The sequence below is a fragment of the Leucopleurus acutus genome, assembly GCF_964270905.1.
Source record: "Leucopleurus acutus genome assembly, chromosome: 12".
NCBI classification, from domain to species: domain Eukaryota; kingdom Metazoa; phylum Chordata; class Mammalia; order Artiodactyla; family Delphinidae; genus Leucopleurus; species Leucopleurus acutus.
The window spans coordinates 46,201,330-46,223,758 of NC_139154.1; the positions used below are offsets into that span (position 1 = coordinate 46,201,330).

Below are 22,429 nucleotides of genomic sequence, written 5' to 3' on the forward strand. Positions count from 1 at the left end.
GCAAGGCAGTTTAAAAAAGATAGGCTTATAGCCTTTGAAATCAGAACAGAAAAGTTAATAGAGCATACGGATCCAGACCCATAATCCTTGGCTTCATTATGACCTTATGTTAACCAATTTGCTAACTGGTTAGTTGACGTGAAGAAATATGTTGTTTTTCAATAAGAGATAGAATACTCTGTCATTCACTTTAACAGCCTGTATATTTTCATAATGTAATTGTTGAGGGAGGACAAATGGTTCTTCCATAGACTGCCATTCTCTGTCCTTGGAGCGTACTTCAAGAGTTCTTGCAAACTAGAAAACAAGTAAAAAACATAAAAATAGAATACCAACATTATTTTTTTGGTGATGAATGAAAGCATACTATTCCTAAAGATTTCATTCTGTATCATCCAGGAAGACTTACTTCCTGTCAATTGCCTTTAAATATCTTTGTTCATTCTCACACTTTCCTGTTTCTCATTAAGCTACTGCATCTCTACCTCTTCTTGACCTTCTTTCCCCCAAACAACTTGCCGCCTCAGCCTCTTCAGACTCCTCAGTGCTTTTCCTTCATGCCTGCTCTACAAACTCTTTATAGTTTTTCCAGGTAAAATTCTTATCCTTCTATAAAATTCTTTAAATTCCTTCCCAGCAAGATCAAAGTTAGCCTAAACCAAGACCCAGAAAAGCATATCTTTGAGGAGATGCAGTTCATCTTGCAATAATAAACTGGCATTAAATTGGGATTTCCATTTTCATGACTGTTGCCAAACTTTGTTATTTGGTTTGTTTAGCATGTGCAGCAAATGTTGTGATCAAGTTATTATTAACTATTCAATATTGTGAGTCTATCTGAGAATAAGAAAAATAATATGGACAAATTTAATTCATATTTTTGTGTGTTTTAAAGTATTATATATATTCATTTGTCTCATGTATAAAAATTTGATTTTATACAAAAGTATGTTAAGATGGGATTAATTTTTAAAAGAATGATTCAGGGCTTCCCTGGTGGCGCAGTGGTTGAGAGTCTGCCTGCTGATGCAGGGGACACAGGTTCGTGTCCCGGTCCAAGAGGATCCCACATGCCACGGAGCGGCTGGGCCCGTGAGCCATGGTCGCTGGGCCTGCGTGTCCGGAGCCTGTGCTCTGCAACGGGAGAGGCCACAACAGTGAGAGGCCACGTACTGCAAAAAAAAAAAAGAAAGAAAGAGTGATTCATACTAGGATTCCATTGAATGAAATATTTCAGTTTTACATATGAAGGATGAAGTTTGATTTATAAAATTTAGTATATGCAAGACCTTTCCAGGCATCAATATGAGTTACATGTATGTGATGAAATTCAGGCTAATTAGGGAAAATACCTCTCTGGGTTAATGGTAAGAGATGATAACAAGATATTTGAAAAGCAGTACTGCTATGGATTCTATGATACTACTACTGTGGATTCTATGATAGTACCTGATACTATCTTTGATCTAGTTAATAACGAAACTAGAATTTTTTCTTACCCCTTCTTTGCAGTATCACAGCCTCTATCTCTTTCACCCACTCCACTTTTATCATGATGTGGAAAGAGTTGTTACTGTTAGATTCCCATAATCTTGGAGGCAGGGAGAATTTACTTATCCACCTGACCGCTTTCCTGGACTTTGATGCTTGAAACACTCCTGTCTTCTTCAAATATTTAGAAAATTGCGGTAATGGTACTTCAGTCCTCATTTCCCTAAGGTTTCCTTTGTCCCCTTAATATACATCTAGTGGATTTAAGATCTCTTTGGGGACTTCCTGTTGCTGCAGTGGTTAAGAATCCACCTGCCAATGCAGGGGACATGGGTTTGAGCCCTGGTCCAGGAAGATCCCACATGCCGTGGAGCAACTAAGCCTGTGCACCACAACTACTGAGCCTGAGCTCTAGAGCCGCGAGCCACAACTACTGAAGCCCACGCGCCCTAGAGCCCATGCGTTGCAACTACTGAGCCCACGTGCCACAACTTCTGAAACCTGCACGCTCCAGGGCCCATGCTCCGCAACAAGAGAAGCCACCGCAATGAGAAGCCCGCACACCGCCACGAAGAGCAGTCCCTGCTCGCCGCAACTAGAGAAAGCCCGCGTGCAGCAGTGAAGACCCAACGGAGCCAAAAAATAAATATAAGAACAAAGAAAAAAAAGATCTCTGTTTTTTTCTTTTCCCTTTGAACACTTTAACCACAGCACCTCAGTGTTTAACTGAACATAGGTATTGTCTATAGATTCAAATTTCATTTTGTGTGTGTATGTGTGTGTGTTCCGGCAGCTTTCTAAGCAGACCTCATGAATTTGCATTCTCCATAGGTCCAATTTGTTACTGGTTTCTATAATTCCTGTGTCCTAGGAGGCTGTGTTAGGAATTAGTACATACGTTTATCTCATTTCCCCAAACCTAATGTATGACCTTACTCTGTTAGCTGACTCAAGTTCTGTTCATGGCATGATAGGTGCATGGTAGTACTAGTGACAACTCTATTCCCCATGTGTTCTGACTCATTAACTGCGTGAGAGGAAAATGCTCAGCCACTCCAAGGAAGTCAGGCTGAATCAGTCTGGCAAAATGGATGTCGAATGTAGAAGAGGGAGAACCATAGAGCAGTTTGACCTTTTAGAGCACATTGTCCCCCCACCTGCCAGGTACATAGACAGTCATTATACTAGAATTTGACATAAATAACAATTAATTTTCTTCCCTTCTGGGGAGGACGGAGCAAAGGTAAATGCAGTGTTAAAGTTCTTGATTCTTCTGTGCCAGGGTTTTTCAGTCTTAGCACTATTGTCATTTTGGGTCAGATAATTTTTTTTTTTGCGGTATGCGGGCCTCTCACTGTTGTGGCCTCTCCCGTTGCAACGTGCAGGCTCAGCGGCCATGGCTCACGGGCTTAGTTGCTCTGCGGCATGTGGGATCCTCCCGGACCAGGGCACGAGGCCGCGTCCCCTGCATCGGTAGGCGGACTCTCAACCACTGCGCCACCAGGGAAGCCCTGGTCAGATAATTTTTGTTGTGGGTGCTGTCCTGTGCATTTTAGAAGGTTCAGCAGCATCTCTGGCCTCTACCCACTAGATTCTAGTAGCACTTCCCACCCCAAATTGTGACAACCAAAAATATCTCCAAACATTGCTAAATGTTCCCTGGAAGATACTGTAGGTCCCAGCTGAGAACTGTTGTCCTGCACTTAATGCACTTTTGATTATATGATGAGGACAAGTTCTTAGAAGATTGATTGCTTTCTATGTGCAATTTGATTATTTTGGCAACTCTAGAAAGCTGGTACCAATTTACATTCCTGACAATGGTGTGGGATATTGCGTATTTCCTTAGACCCTCAGCAGTGCTGTATTTTGTCAGTCTTTTTAATCTTTTACCTATCTGATAGATGAGAAATTACTTTGCCTTAATTTTAATTCAAACAATTAATTAGGTTGGATATTCTTTTCATTTTTATTGTCCAGTTGAAGATCATCTTATATGCATTGTTTATTTTTGTTCTTTGCCCTTCTTTGGGGGGATGTTAACTTGGTCATTTGTGGGATTATGAGATTGTTTTCACTGTTAGGAATTTTTCACAGTTTCATGGTTAAAAATTATCACTTAAAAAAATTATCACTTTTTCTTTATAGCTTCCAGCTTAAATTTATAACTAGCTTTATGTTCATTACTTCCTAGTAGATTGAATTTATTGAGATGTCATATATAAGATACTCAATATATTTTTAGACTAAATTTAATGTAGAGGAGCATTGGTACTTCTCCAAGGAAAGAGTGAAATGTATATGTGCATGCGAGTGTTAGTGTGTGCGTGAACGTGTGTATATATGTTTGTGCATGTTTACGTGGGCACCTAAGAAAAGAAGGCTAAAACACTGAGCTGTAGGTATGTCTGCATTTGCCAGACATTGGAAGGATATTGAGAAGAAGTTGATGGCAGGCAATATAGTTTCTTGGAATGCACCTGAAAGCTCAAAGAGAATATTGCTCTTAGAACTGGCAGAAGGTTCACTGTAAATATCCCTAGCCATATTCTAGAAGGTCAGACAAGAGATAAGGGTAGGGAGGGTTAAAAGGAGTTAGAGATGACAATTCAGAACATTGATATAGTGAGGGTGTAGCTTAAACTTCATAGTGGAGTCTAAGTAACATAGAATTTGGGAGGTGTAGGTTGGTGGGAGAGCCCAGCTTATACGGATTATCAGTTAAACTTTCTTACTTTTTCCATTTTTATCGGGGAATTTCTGTTCCTCAGTGTTCCTAGATAACATCTTATTTTCCTTTTCTAGGCTCTGGATCTTTTTCTTTGAAAGGATCTTTGCCGCCTTCCTTAAGAGCAAAGAAAGAGATAAGAAGTATACGTCCAGAGCAAAAATTCACAAAATATGGTCTGTGGACTCTTGGGGCTCTGCTTGGGCTGCCATAACAGAATACCATAGACTTCATGGCTTAAACGTGCACTTGAAAAGAATATGTATTCTGCAGTTTTGGGGCATAGTGTTGTAAAAATGTCATTTAGGTCCAGGTGGTTGATAGTACTGTTCAAATTTTCTAAGTCTTTATTGATTTTCTTTTTCAGAGGGGTCTGCTTCTATCAGTTGATGAGAGGGGGGTGTTAAACTCTCCAACTCTAATGTGTGTTTGTTTTCCTCCATTTAATTCAGTCATTTTTTTGCCTCTTTTATCTTCAAGCTCTGTCATTAGAGGCTATGACAGATAATAGGAGACCTTGAATGCTAGGTAACAAGAGTGCAAATTCTTTATGGAAACTGTGGAAAAGCCCTGTTGAGTGGTCACTAGGGGTGTGACATTGTGAACATGGAGCTGTGGGGAATTGTTTAGCAGGATGCGCTGTGTAGGCAGACCAGGAGTAGAGGTTAGATATGCTGCTAAATTGCCTCAGACTTGGATTGCTAACAGTATGGAGTATAATGATGTTATTAATGGATTGAATATAGGAAATGCAAGAAGGAGAGGTGGGTTAAACAGTCCTAAGAAACTAAGTAACTGGCAAAATACTAGTATGGTTGCTAATGATAGCAGTGTACTTAGTAGTGACTTTGAGGGATAGTGATGAGCAGTTTCTTTTTGGCCCATTAATTTGGGGTGTTACCTGGATATACAAATATAGACATCATATAGGTAATAATGAGAAGCTCAAGATTAGTGAAAGAGGATAAGAGGTTCTTTCTGCTCCGTTTTTATTATACACGTACTACGAAATCATTCATTTCTGAAATAATTTTGCGATTAAGTTTTTCTTATTTGTGGCCTCAGCTCGATGTTACCCTCACATATAAACTCTCCTTACTCACTCAATCTAAAGTAGCTCCCCTAAAGTAGCTCTCTCCCTCAAGTTATCCAGTTTTATTTACTGATCTTTTCCTCCCATTTGAATGTGAGCTTTGAAGAGTAGGAACTTCATCGCTCTTGTTCAGTGCTGTACCCCAGCAGCTGGTACAGTGCTTACCACGTGTTGGGCTCTTAAATATTTGAGGATGGAATGACTCTTGTCTGTTACAAAAGAAATGATGTGTGCTGAGTAAAAGAAATAAAAAGAAATGTTTTACTATTTGGTTTTAAGAATACCTTGCGAATGTTTATTACCAGTTTTTTTAAGTCATAAAGCTAGGCCTTTGGTTATTATCCACTCCCCCACCCCAAGACATGTCATGTTACTAATGGAAGGTTCTAATTAAATGTAACCATAGATTTGCATACCTCATTACATGATTATAACTTTGTATTCCAAAAAATGGAATTTATTAAAACCTCTAAGCACATATCCTGGTCACGTCTCTATTTTAAAAGATAATATGTAATTTAGAAAGATCATAAAAAAGAAAGAGAAATAATCTAGATAGAAATAGTTTTATCAATTAACTTCAGTGAGTATCTATCCTTGGCTACCCTTGAGAGGTACAAAGAGGTAGTAAAACCATCTTTGTCAATTGACAGTGTGGAGGGGTAGATAGTGCACATAGAACACTGTGTAATGCAAACATTCATCTGGTAACATATGTACCAATTTTAACTGTTACTAAAAATGATCAAACCTTTGCTTTGTTTTAGGCCTTAGTAAAATGCTATTTTCTAACACACATAAATCACGTATTGGGAATTAAAATCTGATCTGAGCACCTTGCTATAATGTTTTAGACATTTAAAATAGCTTAGTTTTGGAAATTCCCTGGCGGTCCAGTGGTTAGGATTCTGGGCTTTCACTGCCAGGGGCTGGGTTTGATCCCTGGACGGGGATCTAAGATCCTGCAAGCCGCACGGTGCACCAAAAAAAAAACACCAAAAAACACTACAGTAGCTTAGTTTTGATAGTCGTCGACAATTGCCTTCCAATTTAGTAGAGTTGCTCTTTAGGAAAGAACTAAACTCTTGTAGTTAAGGTGTTAAGTTTCATTTTTAGCTCTTTGAGTGTGGACTCTCTCCAGCACGCTGGTGTTTTCTCTTGCCTTGTGGCAAAAACAGAGAGGTAAATTATATTGCAGAATGAAGCCACAGAAATAGGCGTTCCCCGATCAGTAGAGACTAATCTAGTAGTTTTACTACTTTCAGCATTCTTTCCTCCCTGTGTTCTCACCTCCAAACCTTTGCCTAATCCCTTATATTAATAATCTAGTATACCTCTCCCCATGCCTCTGATACTCCTCTTGGATTTGTTTAGAAAGACTTGTAATGTCCTTTGACCAGTTTAATGATCCTCATTCTCTTTAAGTTTTTAACTGCACTACAGTTCTTGAATTAGAACAAGTTCATTAATTCCACAAATTAACCTTTTAAAAGGTTAATATTTGTATACCTACTGTGTATACTTACTGTGTGCCAGTTAAAAAATATACACCTGGGGTCTTACAGTATAGTGAGGGAGACTGGTGGTAAACACAATCACACAGACGAATATGTAAATAAAAACAGTGAAAAATGCTAAGAAGAAAAAGTAGAAAGTGCTATGAAAGTGTCATGGGGGGCTGATTTTGATTATGGGCTAAGAGAAGTAGAATTTTAGCTAAAGCTTGAACAATGAATAGGAACTGAGCAGGTGAAGAAGGTAGGAGGGATTATCCACAGCAGAGAATATACTGTAGTGAAGGCCTCGGAGTAGGGAAAAAAGATTGGGGAATAGAGAGGAACTGAGGATGGATCAGTGTGGCTAAAGTGCAGTGTGCTATGAGGAGAGGTGGCTATGTCATGAGTTTTGGATTTTGTTATATGTGAGATAAAACTTCATGGAAGGAGTGTAAGCAGGAATAGGGTATCGGATTTGTATGTCTGTGGATTGATGATTTATTTTTGAAATAGACTAGATGGGGCTTGGTGATTAACATATTATAGGTTGTGAGAGTGGAAAAGATTTCAAGGGTGACATCTGAGTTTCTGGTAGCAGCAGTTGGGTGGGTGTGAGGTGCCTTTTTTTTTTTTGGTGTTGGGGATAGGGAAGAGTCAAGGAAAAGGAAAATGGAGTTTAGTTTGTAACTCCTTAATAAATAGGCAGGTGCTTGCAGGAATGGAGCTTAGAGTAGAGCATTAAAAATAATAGGAGCATTCTTTTGAGAATAGCTTGTCTCCAAAATAGATGTGTTTATACTATATCCAGAATTATTAGTATTAAAATCCACTAGTCTAGGCTTTTCAGTGTTTATCTCTTTAATGTAAATGTAAAAGTAGATGTACGAGTCATTAATATTTTAGATTCAGTAGTTGATATGCAGGCAGTTAAACACACAGTTTTGGTTTTAAGGTTATAATCTGCCTTTTTTTTTTTTAAAGAGGAGCAAGAAATAGAAATTAAGATACAACAAAGTATTCAGGAATTGACTTCTTACTGTACTTTAAAAAAATGATTTTTTTAATCTTTAAAACTTATAATGTAAGTATTAATATCTCCGTAGAAGCAGAATGAGAGTTAAAAACAAAAGCCATATGAAGGTACATACAATTCCCTGAATATGTATTACTGAAACGAATAATTAAAGAAATGCATGATACCTTAGTCTGGCAAAAACTAAGGGAAAATATGATGGCTGCCATCATTTATTAGAAAGGGAGCTGCTGAGTTGAACAGATATTAAACTTGGTTGGCTATGGTCTATTTATTAATCAAACACTTCACAGTGTTTACCATGTGCCACACTGTCCTAAATAACTTAAATATATTAAACGTTTAGTCTCCTAACAACTCTTGAGTAGGTACAAGTATTATCCTGCATTTTGTAGTTGAGGAAACTGATGCATGGAGAGGTTAAGGTCAGAAAGTTGGTAATGGAGTTGGGCTCCGCAGTCCATACTTTAAACTATAATGCATTACTACCTGGGTTGTAAGAAGGGAATGTGGTTGGCTTTAGGCAGATGAGGATAGCTAAAGCTCAGTTCATTTATTTCACAAGTGTGAGGTTTTACTGTATCAATATACTAGAGTTTACTAATCCATGCTATTAATGATGGGCATCTAGGTTGTTCCTGTTTTTTGCTCTTAGACACATTGCTAACATGAGCAGTTTTCTTCATATCTCTTGTTGCATATGTGCATGAAGAATTTCCTTGGCGTCATGGTTCTCTTTAGTGCTGCTTCACAGTAGAATTCTTGCCACTTACCAAGATCTGTTTCCCAGCTAGTGTCCCTTTGGAACTCTTGCTCTTACCGTAGAGCAACATTTTTCATATCTTTCCAACATAATACAATTTTATCTTCAAACAACACCCATGAATTTACCCAGATTTTTAAGACACCCCCAAAATTGTGTGCAGAAATAAGTATTTTTCTGGAGAGAGATTGCAAGGTTTTCATAAAAGCATTTTGTAATCATAAGAACAATGAAGTCAGCCTTCTAAAAATTAAAGATTAACAAGGAAAATTAAGTAAATATTGTCATTCTATTAAAAAAAAATTCTGTCTTTAAAGTCTTCATTTTCTTCTAGACCTCTTCATAGATAGTGTTAATAAGAAAAAGCAACTACATACTATAGAGAAGTCAAATAAATACATATTTTTAATTTTTTTTAACACTAGTAGGGATGGCTTGATTTCAAATTTTATTTAGATCATTTTTGTCTTTGATTTGGAGAGTCTGACTCTTGTGTCATCACTAATAGGAAAGTAAGTAGCATCATTTTTTTCTTCATTCTTTCAAAAATCTTTCAGTCTCCCAAGGAAAAAAGACTTACTTCTTCATACAATTTTTTAAGTGCCTTTTTCTTTCTTAAAGTTTATTTGGGGTAGAATTCATAAGAAAACAGATGTTACTATAGAATCTTAAGTCCATTTAACCAAAATAATTTATAATTGCCACTAATGTTAATGGTTTATTTATGACAATCTACTATAGGATGACAGCAGAGCTAAACTAAGCTATTAATCCCAGCACACTGGGCATTTTGGCTAACGTTATCCCTTTCTCTCCTCATCAAAAAGTATATCATAAAGAAGGAAAGTTAAAGTAACTTTATAATAAAGATAACCTTCAATCTGCGCTAATTTTATTAAAGTAATTAATCTATAAACGTTGTAATTTTAACTGTTATTAGTAACAAGTTCCTTTCATCACACTTTACAGTTAATGTATGTGGGAGAGAAAATCTACTGCCCTTAGAGGTTTGAGAGTTTCTTTTATTTCCTTACAGAAAAGAGAGCATTAGACCACAGCTTCTTTTGACACTCAGCAACTGTTACCTTATGAGATAATGGAAGATGGATTGTTTTTTCCTGCTTTCCCAAAGTCACAGTCCGTGATATCAGCTACCAATAGGTGTATGGAGAAGTGTTCCATTGGTCTAAAGCTGACTCTTTTTCTGAACTTTCCTGATTAACTGTTGCATAGGACTTGCTGCCTATCATTAATTCTGTTTCTGACAGATAATTCTTGATATTATTGAGTAATTTCAATTGCTAATTGGTTCTTGAGGATGTCAGGATGGTGGATTTTAAAATTCTCAAAAAGATTAAGGCGTTAATAACATACTTGAAACAAAACCTTAAAAAGATTACAAAATAACAGGAAGATTAAAAATAAATAAAATATTAAAAATAGTATCATAGTATTTGATTCCAAAGAAATTAATAGGTTGAGCACACATTTAATATTGTTCCCACCCCAAACCATAGTTTAGTTAAACAACAACCAAAATAAGGTCAACAAGGGTTGTTGTTGTTGTTTTTAGTCATAAATCAAGAGATGTAGGGAAATGGGAGAAAATACAGCAAAATTTTCGAGGCTGGAAAACAGCTAGAATAGTGAACAATCTTATTAAACCTAAGAAAACTATGTTTTAAGTGGAGAAAGCTAAGGACCAATTGAATTTGTACTGGTGACTCTTCAAAGGGCCCAGGCAGTGGTAGTATTGTGTACTTCTGGAAGTGGAGGCGAAGAAGGGAAGGGGATTAAAATAAGGAGGATTATTTAAAAGCTAAGAAACAGATGCCTGGGTCTCGTCTATTCTTTGCCACTGTACTACTGCACTGCTCCCATCTTGACAGATGGGAGACTTGAAGTTTATTCTCTAGCTTAAAACAGAGGACTAGTGAACACCAGGCGCACTGAAGGGGGAGGGGGATTAGATGAGCATTGGCATTTTGAATGCTGATAACTCTTGCTCTCATCTCCATTACTGGCTTCCCAAACTGAGTCCTTTATCCTCCAGGCAGGAAACAGGAAGAATCTTCTGTGAAGAATCTGACCATCCCAAGAAGAAAAACCTAAAGTCAAAAAGGAACTGTACTCTAGTTGGTAAAATTGTTTCTTACAGGGGTACAGGTTAACAATTCTGAAACTACTTTATATGTATACAGGTATTGAACTAATAAGTAAATAAGTGGTAGATAATGGGAACCAGGTTTCTCATATCAGTATTTGTGCCCTAACAGAGGGCCTGGCCAGATTGCCGTATAGTGAACGTCACAGTCAGTAGCCCCATGTACATGATTAGAGCTTTCAGTAAACTTTTTATATCCAAACAACTAAATAAATACCATCAGGCATCTAAGGAAAGCATCTACTATGACTAGCAGGAATGAAAATAAACAAATAGAAAATACAAACAACTTGGAGAAAATAGACTATGCAGCCGAGAAAATTTTATGTATATGCACACATACATATATGTACACATCCAGCTGTATATAGATGTACATATATGCATATACCATATATACACATACATACATATCATATGTGTGTGTATAAAACAGCTGCAGAAAGTTGGGATGCTACATCTGTAAAGCAGAAATAGGGTATTTTAGAAAGAACATTTGGAGAATGAAGAATTCTTATAAATTAAGAATATATAGCAGAAAAAAAAACTCAGTGGAGGTTTGGGTAATGAGGAAAATTTTTTAGAAAGTAAAGCAAAGAGGCAAAGAAATGATAAACAGATTATAAAAGAAAATAAAAAGAAGGGTCCAAGAGGGTCAACTTCCTATTATTAGGAGTTCCAAAGAGAGAACAGAATAAATGAAGGGAAAGAAAAGAATAAATAGTATAATCCAAGAAAATTTCCCAGAACTGAGACAAAGTACCTGTTGAGTACCCAGTATAATGGATGAAAAGAGACTAACACCAGTTGAAATAATAGGATATCCAAATAGCCAGCTGTGATGCTCAGTCTCTATAATATTCAGGGAAATGCAGATTGAAATGAGATCCCATTTTCATCTGTTAGACTGGTTAAAAAATAAAATCTGACAATATCAAGTGTTGGAAAGAATATGGGTGCAAATGGTTCTCTTACACACTGCTAGTGGGAATGTGAAACAATCATTTGGGCAATCAATTTGACAAATGGTGAGTAGAGCAGAAGATATGCAAATACTACAACTCAGAAATTCCACTTCTGGATATTACCATTAGAAATTCTTGCACATGTGCATATGAAAATATGAAAGAGAAGCCATGTACAAGAACACTCATTGAGGCATTATTTATAGTAATGAAAACTTAGACAACTTAAATACATGAATGACTGGGCTGAGATGTGGTATATTCACATGTACATATGAATGAAACACACACACACCTCAGCAGGGATAGAGCTCCAAAACAATATAATGCATGAAATCAGCAAAATGCAGAATATGTACAGTTTAAACATGTATATTTTAAAGCATAAAACATCACTGTACATTGTTTATGGATGGATATAAAAAAATTGACCAGAGGATATATACTAAATTCATGATGATGGTTATCTCTATCAAAAGGTGGCAGAGTGAAAAGAGTGGGCTTTGTGTGAGTGTGGGGCCTTTTGATTTATTGGTAATACTTCATTTCTTTAAAAAGAAAATAAATATATCAAAAATGTTTACTGTTACTACTTATTGGTAGTAGATCCATAGATACTCCTTTGTTCTGTTTCTCTATATATTTTAAAATTCTGACCCTGTACCTCTGCCTAACTCCAAAATAACAAAGGAGGAATGTTTGATAGATTTCCTTTTTTACTCTTTCTATGTGTTAAGTGCTATAGGTACTCTTCTTTCGCCTTGCTTCCTCGTCTGATTCTTAAATCAGATTGAATATAAGAGGTTAATAAACTGAATAATTTAATAAATTAAATTAAAGGAATTGAGGTGCTGCATTAGCCAGCACTTGTGCCAGAACTGGAAGCAGATAATGAAGACAGAAAGGCCTTACCCATGAGGAGAGAATTGGAACAAGTAATGGGAAGCCTCCAGGCATGAGGATCTCCTAGGAGTTTGTACCATCCATATCAGGTCTCCTGCTTTGGGTTCCTGGAGGTGAGGGGGTGTGAGAAAAGACTTAAAATACTGAGCTCTGGATAGCACAGATAATACATAATAAATACTAGGAGATATATTTTAAGAATAGTGAGCTTACTGATCTCATAATGCCAAACATCAGATCATCAGCACTGCTCTCTTTTTCTCCCTATTTCTTCGTATTCCTCCTGTCTTCTTTGGTTCTCTGTGTATCACCTGTCTCTTGATTTCCATATTTTTTTTTAATTTTTATTATTATTTTTTTTTGCGGTACGCGGGCCTCTCACTGTTGTGGCCTCTCCCGCTGTGGAGCAGAGGTTCCGGACGTGCAGGCTCAGCGGCCATGGCTCACGGGCATGGCTCACGGGCCCAGCCGCTCTGCGGCATGTGGGATCTTCCTGGACCGGGGCACGAACCCATGTCCCCTGCATTGGCAGGCAGACTCTCAACCACTGCACCACCAGGGAAGCCCCATATTTTTCACTTCTCATTGTCTACATATCTTTTTGGACTACGGATTTATCTTGTGCTTTTCTGTCTTCATGCAGTCCCTGAGTGACTATTTTCAGCCTCCCCCTCAGCATCATTCCTGTATTCCCGTTTGGCCTTGAATCATCAGGACCCCCTAAATCATTAGCAGGATCCATCTGGCTTCAGTTACTGCCTGACTTTGAAAAAGTACCTGTAAAAACTCTTAGGTTTTATAGAAGAGAGTGGCATTATTTCACAAAGATTATACCTGTAGCCTTAACTACACAAATGATTTCTGAGTAGTGCTCTTCCTTGAAAGTCAGAAAATGACAGAACCTGGGTTTGTGGTTGACTAAGTGAACAATGCCATCTTTGCCATAGTCAGTTACTACTTACCAATTCTTAAGCAAATTTACCTAGGAACAAATTCAAAGATACAGTGCTTCACAGATGAAAGAACACAAAGTATTAATTAGGAGGAATCTTATCACCCAAGAAATGTCTTAGGGACTTAAGTTGATTACAAATGCAAATAAACTAGGTATTATACAGTGAGAACAACCCAACTAAATATAATGTAAGTTGGGCTAACCTAACTATAAATTCCTTTCTTTAATAGTTTAAACTATGTCATTATGAAGAACTAGTCCAAGTTTTTTTGAGTTTTTGAATTGTGGGTTTAAATCAAGGAAAAAGGGAAAGAAAATCTTGAAAATACAAAAAGCACTCTGTTTAATTTAGAGGGACTATAATAGGTAAGCACTTTTGGATCCAGGTCATAGGATCATCCAATTTTCTAACATTAGATAGACATGCCACTTTAATGCGGAATTCAGCATTGGGGGGAATCATGATGTAGAGAAAACGTAGTCTTTATTTAAAAAGGAAAAGCCTAAAACAAGCATCAGAAAACCCACATTATAAATATATTATAAAATAAAATAAAAAATTTATATTCATTGATTGTAAAATGCACTAGATATGTAAAAAGTAAACCACTAATTTTATTTTTGAGTATTATATGAATTAATTTGGGGGAGAATTTACATCTTAATGCTATTGAGTCTCAGTGAACCCATGAAAATATTCAGTCACTCTTTTTTTTTAGTCTTTTTTAATTTCAGAAATGTTTTATAATTTTAAGTGTATAGGTCTTACCTATATTTTGTTAAATTAATTCCTAAGTATTTTATGTTTTTTGATGCTATTATAAATTGTTTTGCACTTCCAGTTGTTTACTGTGGTTATATAGAAACACAATTGATTTTTGTATACTCACCTTGTGTCTTACAGCTTTGTCAAATCACTTATTCTAGTAATCATTTTTCAGATTCCTTAGATTTATGTACCGACATTTTTTAATTGAATAAAGACAATTTTAGTTCTTCCTTTCTAAGCTTCCTTCTATTTGTTTTTCTTGACTTATTGCACTGATTAGGACCTCCAGTACATCTATTACAATAATGAAGAGAAGTGGTTAGAGTGAACATTCTTGCCTTGTTCCCAATATTAGGAGAACTCCCAATATTTCACCGTTGTACAGAATACTAGCTGTAGGTTTTTCATGGATCCTCCTTATCAGATTGAAGGAGTTACCTTTAATTTTTAGCTTGCTGAGAATTTTATCATGAATGGGTGCTGAATTTTGTCAGATGTTTTTCTGTACCTATTGAGATATTTATATGCTTTTTATTCTGTTAATGGCGTATCATCCTTATCTATTGCTGGATTTAATTTGCTATTTTGTGTCTACATTCATGAAACTGATTTTCTTTTCTAGTAATATCTTTGGCAAGTTTGGTATTAGGGTTTTGCTGGCCTAGTAAAACAATTGGGGTGTATCTGCCTTTTATTTTCTGGAAAGTGTGCACAATTGTTATTATCACTTCTTTAAATGTTTCATAGAACCCACCAGTGAAGCCATCTAGGCCTGAAGTATTGTTTTGTTTTAATTACAAATTAATTTCTTTAGTAGATAACATTCTGTTCATTTTTATGGTTTTAATAATTTATATTTTTCAAGGAATTTTTCACTTCATCGCAGTTACTGAATTGATTTGCATTATGTGGTTTAGAACATTATATTTGTAGGACATGAAGTGATAGCTGTCCATTTCTGACATTGGTACTTTGTGTTGTCTTTCAATTTTCTTGATCATTCTTGCTCAAGTATTAATAATTTTTTTATCTTTTCAAAAAGTCAACTTTTGATTTTAATTTTTTTCAGTTGTCCAGTCTTCATATTGGGTATTGTTTTGACTTCAAGTTCACCGACTTGTTTTTGTGCCATCTCAAATCTTTTATTAAGCCTGTCCAGTGAATTTTAAAATTTCCATGTTGAACTAGTTCTTGAATTTTCATTTACTTCTATTTTATAGTTTCCATTTGCTACAAGTATTTCTCATCTGTTCACTTATTATTATAACATCCTGATCATACTCATAATAACCGCTTTAACATCATTATCAGTTAATTTCAACTAATCATCTTATGGTTTCTATTGACCCCCCCTTTTTTTTCCTGATCTTGAGTTACAATTTCTAGCTTCTTTGCATGTTTAGTAATTTTTTATTGTATACTGGGTATTGTAGATAATATTGTGTGGATTATCTTTTTCTGAAGAGTATTGATTTTTGTTCTAGTAGACAACTAAATTACTGGCTGGTAAATATACACTTACTGTACAATCCAGTTGCATTTATGGGTGTCTGTTTGTTTATTTACTTATTTATTTGGTTGCATCGGGTCTTAGTTGTGGCACACAGGCTTTCTAGTTGTGGCACTTGGGCTCCAGAGCGCGCAGGCTCAGTAGTTGCGGTGCAACTTGTAGTTGCCCCGCAGCATGTGGGATCTTAGTTCCCTGACTAAGGATCAAATCCGTGTTCCCTGAATAAGAAGGGGGGTTCTTTACCACTGGACCACCAGGGAAGTCCCCATTTCTGGGTGTTTATCCTAGAGACATGAAAACTTATATTCACACAGAAACCTGTACACAAATATTTATAGCAGCTTTATTCATAATAACCCCAAATTGAAAACAACCCAAACGTACTTCAACAGGGAATGGTGAAAAAGAAACTGTGGTACCTTCAAACCATGGAGCAATAAAAAGCAACAAACTATTTGTATATGCAACATGTTGGATGGATCTCAAGGGCATTATACTGAGTGAAAAAAGCCAGTACAAAATGTTTCCATACTATTTGATTCAATCTTTGTAATATTCTCAAAGTGACAAAATTATAAAAATAGAGGGCAGATAAGTAGTTGCTAGGAGTTAAGAAAAAGGGAGTGAGGAGTGTATGATTATAAACAGCAAAAGGGAATCTCATTTGTGGTATGGTTATATAGGGATATTTGGATCAACCAAGGATTTGAGGAAAATCTGCATACAGAATTAAGGTCCCCCACCCCCTTACTGTACTGCCCTTCCTACCATGATTTTCTCCTCCTATTATCTAGCATTCTGTCAGCTCTGAACTACATTCTCTAATGCCTCAAGCCAGTGAGACAGTGGTTTTCTCCCTTAGGTCTAGCCTCCCAGTAGTACTTAAGGGGTATACTGGGAAGAGTTCACTTAAGGGAAAGCCTTATAAGTATAGATCTTATTCAGTATGATTCCTTTCTTTCAGTGATCAAATTCCCTATGTTTCTGCCTGCTTTTAGTCACTTTTCAGTGTCTTTGAGTAATTTTTATTTTGTCCAGAGTTAATCATCGTTATCTGTGGGCAAGTTAGTCCAATGCAAGATAGTTCATCTTTACTGGAACCAGAGCTCAATGAATTTTATTTTTAGGTATTAGGAATATAAAATTTTTGTAAACTTTTTCAATAAAAATTTTGAAAGTTAAGTATCATAGTAACTTTAATACATAGAAGTATTACAGAAATGAAAGAAGGAATTAAATGCAAACTGAAAACATTAAAAATCAGAATTTATAGGTAAAAAGAAAGATAAACATACAAATGCAGCCAGAAAAAAATTTAAAAGACATATAAATGGACCTGTCAGGAGATTAAGGGCAGAATGCAATTATGTATTACTCAAGCAGCAGTCTTAAATAAGAATATATATTCAGGTACCAGAAGGACTTCAGTTGTAAAATCAGATCTTCATCCATTGTCTTTTGGAAGTGTTTTTCCATGTGGCCTGAAAAGTTGTATTTTCTTTTTTTTAACCGAGCATTTCTGACCTTTATTATTTCTTAGAGAATAAAATGACAGTCTAACCTCCCTTCTGCTTTTATTTTTTTCTTCTCCTTTGTTTTAGTTGTTTGCATAATTGGCCTTAGAAGAGGTAAGAGTGAAGAGACTCGAGCCATCTCTGGAAAATACCTTTCCCCCATTCCATTGGAAGCTACCCTCTGGAGCACCAGATTTGACCATATATGTTCTGAGGACTCACTATGAACAAAGAAGTCTCCCAGGTAGGAATTGTAGCTCTGTTTTTAAAGAGCTTTGTTTCTGCAAAAGTATGGTGTGAAAATGATTACTTGTTGACTCTTAGTTTTTATGGAAATATGAGAAGCTTCAAGGTTATTCTAAAATATGTGCTGACGTTCCTAAATGAAAATGTTAGAAAAGTTATAGATGATACTTTGTAAACCACTGTAATGCACATTGAAATTAATACTGGTTCAGATCAGTATCTTACTATGAAACCCTCAAGTCCTTACTGAATTAAAAATGGCAGCACACACTACTATATATAAAATAGATAACTAATAAGAACCCGCTGTATTGCACAGGGAACTCTACTCGATACTCTGTAATGGCCTATATGGGAAAAGAATCTAAAAAAAAAAAAAAAGAATGTATATATGTATATGTATAACTGATTGCTGTACACCTAAAACTAACACAACATTGTAAATCAACTATATTCCAATATAAAAATTTTTTTAAATGGCAGGGGAAAAACTATACTGAACCATCCCCAGATTTGGTCTATACATTTTTTTTTTAATATCTTTATTGCAGTATAATTGCTTTACAATGGTGTGTTAGTTTCTGCTTTATAACAAAGTGATTCAACTGTACATATACATATATCCCCATATCTCCATTTCTATTATAATCCAGTCATTAAATCTATTTACATCTAGCGTCCATTCTGTACATTTGAGCAGTTTTACATTGTTGTTTTCTAAGAGTTTGTGAGCTAACTGAAGGAATAGAACTAGTGTATCCATGAATATGACAATGGTCATAGCAACCTATAGTGAGAAAAATAAACATGTACCAAGCCGAGACTAGAAAGTTGAAGAGTAATCAGAAACTGGTAAACCAAGTAAGGGGAAGACTTCCAGCAGGAAGTTTTAATTGAATTATAACATATATAAATAAAAATCATAAATTTTAAGGGTATAACTCTTCTAATTAATTTTATTTTTGGCTGCGTTGGGTCTTCGTTGCTGCGTGCAGGCTTTCTCTAGTTGCAGGGAGCGGGGACTACTCTTTGTTATGGTGCACGTGCTTCTCATTGCGGTGGCTTCTCTTGTTGTGGAGCGCTGGCTCTAGGTGTGTGGGCTTCAGTAGTTGTGGCACAAGGGCTCAATAGTTGTGGCTTGCATGCTCTAGAGTGCAGGCTCAGTAGTTGTGGCACATGGGCTTAGTTGCTCCACAGCATGTGGGATCTTCCCGGACCAGGGCTCGAACCCGTGTCCCCTGTATTAGCAGGCAGATTCTTAACCACTGTGCCACCAGGGAAGCCCTAAGGGTATAACTCTTGAGTTATCATGTACTGAATGTATTTGTGTAAATGCCATCCAGGTTAAGAAGTAGAACAATATCAGTATCCCAGTAAACCCCCCTCATCTCTGACTCATTGCACACCCACCCACTTTTAAAAAAAAATAAATTTATATATTTATTTATTTTTAGCTGTGTTGGGTCTTCGTTGCTGCGCCCAGACTTTCTCTACTTGCAGCAAGTGGGGGCTACTCTTCGTTGCAGAGCACGGGCTTTAGAATATATATGCAGGCTTCAGTAGCTGTGGCACGTGGGCCCAGTAGCTGTGGCTTGCAGGCTCTAGAGTGCAGGCTTAGTAGTTGTGGCACACGGGCTTAGTTGCTCCACGGCATGTGGGATCTTCCCGGACCAGGGCTCGAACCCCTGTGCCCTGCATTGGCAGGCGGATTCTTAACCACTGAGCTACCAGGGAAGCCCACCCACCCACTTTTAAAGGAGGAGACAGTTGTCACCCTGGAGTGATCGCTGTCAATTTGGAGGGTGGGGTTTAGCAATCATAGAAGTTAAAGGCAATTAAATTTGGTTGGCTGACAACCAATGCCTGTGTTTGGAATAAATGATGAATTTGGGAGACGGAGGCAAGACTATGAATTGGCAGAGAACTTTAAAGCAAGGACTGGTGGTGCAGCATGATTTGAGAAGATACTCATTTGATCCTACTACCTCTCTCTTTAAAACCTCATTGGTTTCCGGAACGAACATGTTCCAGATTTATGGCTTTTATTAACTGGTGATACATTGTATTTATTAACTGAAATTTTCTGTTGTTTGAAATCAGACTGTTGATTCTCAATAAGAAGAGAGAAGTTAATAAGCATTCTGATTATTAAGAAAAAAGTTTTGCAGAGTAGGATATATTATAATTAAGAGAAATTTTCGTCATGTAGGAGAGTCCTCTCTTTAAGAGTTTTCAGACAGAAATGTTCATACCTCGACTTTATGAAAGAGAAAGGGAGAGAAAATAGAATAATCTAGTGATTGAACTCTGGGCTGCGTGTCTTTTTCTTTAACTCATTGTTCAGTGAGTGACTGTGAGAAAGTCATGTTTTCTTCATGTCACAATGAAAGTTTTTATCTTTTATATTTCTCCTTAACATTTATTCAAACCAACTTTAAACATACCAAATAGCTGCAAGATTTGTAGATTGCACACCTATGTGCCCATTGCCCAGTTTCACCAGTTGTAAACATTTTGTTACATTTGCTTTCTCTCTCTCTGTATGTATTTACTACTACTTCTCCTGCCCCTCCCCCTCCATCACCACTATGATGATGATGAATCACAGTTGAGAGTAAGTCGTAGACATTTATGATCTTTTACTCCTAATGTCTCCTACTTAACCACAATATAATCAAATTCAGGAAACTTAACATTTTCATTATTATTATCTAATATATGGTCTATATTACAGTTTAGTCAGTTGTCTAATCCAGAATCATACATTGCATAATTGTCACATCTCTTTGGTTCCTTTAACCTGGAATAGTTTACACCTTTTCTTTGTCTTCCGTGATATTGACATTTTGAAAAAGTATAGGCCAGCTGTTTTGTACAGTGGCACTCATTTTGAGCTTGTCTGTCTCCATCTATGTTCCTTTCTAAAGAGACTATGATATGGGACTTTGGAGATTCATGGTTTTGTTACTGAGAATCTTATCCGGTAGAATGAAGCCCATGAAGATTTTTTTCAGGAGAAAGTCTGTTAAAACAATTTTATGTATGTGTGCATATGTATACATATAATCTTAGAATCCAAGATTTATAAACTTTTGGACAAATTAAAGGCAGAACTTTAGATTTTGAAGGAATAGTACATTTACATTTTAAGGTGAATCACATCTTATAAGAAATAATTGGTTTTATTTGTAATGACCATAGAAGATGTCAGGATTAGGTATATGATTAATTTTATTTATTTCTATGTGATGTTTGGGTGAAGAGTTAGAAAGATTCTCTGTTCATGTGTTTGAGAACTTTGTAAATAACCACCCAGTATTTTTAGATGTGGTATAACTTAATGTCAACTTTTCTGAAGACTTTCCTAATGAAGAAGCATTAGGTAAAAGCAAAATTTAGAATCTGTTGTTGACTTTTCTACTCATCAGTATGTAAGGTTAGGTTATATAGGTTAGTTATATAAGTTAAAACATAGCCAGATTCTGGAACCAAATTACCTAAGAATTGGTAATTTGATTTCTACCTCTGCTACTTATGATGTTGGGCAGATTAAGTAACCTCTCTGTGCCTTGGTTTCCTCATCTCTAAAATGGATTATAATACTACATACCTCATATCTTATGAGTAAATGAATTAGTAAGGTTTATAAGTAAATACTATGTTAGATGCTTAGAATGGCACATAGTAAATCCTATAAAAGTGTTAGTCATCATCATTGTTGTCATCATCAGCCCATAGGTTCTCTATTAGTAAGATAAAACCATTGAACTCAGTCAGTGATTCTGTAAAGTGGAGATAATAATAATACACACTTCATAGGGCAGTTGTGAGGAATCAATGAGTTCATATATGTGAGATACATACACACACAATATATATTATTACATTGTCATATCCTTTAATTGAATACATATTAATGGGCCTACGTTTTTCTGTGAACCTTTTTATTATTTTGTTCCTCTCAAATTCTTTTTTACTACTAACTTTATACTGTAAAAGTGGAAATAGGCAGGACAGACATTTTGTATGTGCTAAGTAGTCTATAGTCAAAAAGTTGAGAAGCACTGTATGAGATGACAATTGTTAGGGTCCCTCTTCTGAAATTTTATAAGTCTGAGTCTCCAGTTTAAAATTTATAAGCATGATTTTCATAGTTACTATTTTATTGAGAACACTGGAAAGTGAAATTTAAGTTTCACTTGTTTAGAGTTAGTCTTTAGTTGGGTATTACACTGGAAGGGGTATAGCTAGATAAATTAGTATTTTATTGAGGAGATACTGTTGCTGTTTAACCAGCTATTCACCTGAGATGCTTGGGGATTTTTTTTTTTTTTCATTTTTTCAATGGGTATCAATAAAGTTTTTACCAAATATAAATGAATCAAGTAAGATGACTTAGGTTTAAAGCTGGACTTTTAAAAATGCATCTCCTTTCTATAAATGTGAGCAATGAAGATTGTAGCTAGAGTTGTATTGTGATTTAATTTATGTCCCTTCCCCTCCTGCTGGGGAGATGATCCTGAAATTAACTGAAGGTTTAACTTGACTCGGTCATTTGCTAATGCCCTCAAAACACAACTCCATTATTTTGGCAGATTATTTTGACCCATGCAGCTCTATTATTTTGGTATTACTGCCACCTTATAACTTTAGAAATCAAATTTCAATATGATTTTTTTTCTTTTGTTGGTTTATATATGTACATTTAACTCTGTATTTTAAAGTGAGTTTCTGAAATGTTCAAGAGAAATTGAACCACTTCTGATCAGGGGCTTAATTCTTTATTTTAGATATTGGAG

General features: G+C 36.1%; 1 protein-coding gene across 9 annotated transcripts in view; it reads left to right on the forward strand.

Annotated features, from left to right (window-relative positions):
• Positions 1 to 22,429, forward strand: part of NCOA1 (nuclear receptor coactivator 1) — a 259,910-nt gene that overhangs the window by 127,456 nt on the left and 110,025 nt on the right. For all 9 annotated transcript variants that reach the window (XM_082852160.1, XM_082852158.1, XM_082852164.1 and 6 more), the window contains one exon: positions 17,472 to 17,628. The gene's annotated coding sequence lies outside the window, so the exon portion shown is untranslated. The remainder of the gene's footprint in view (positions 1 to 17,471; positions 17,629 to 22,429) is intronic.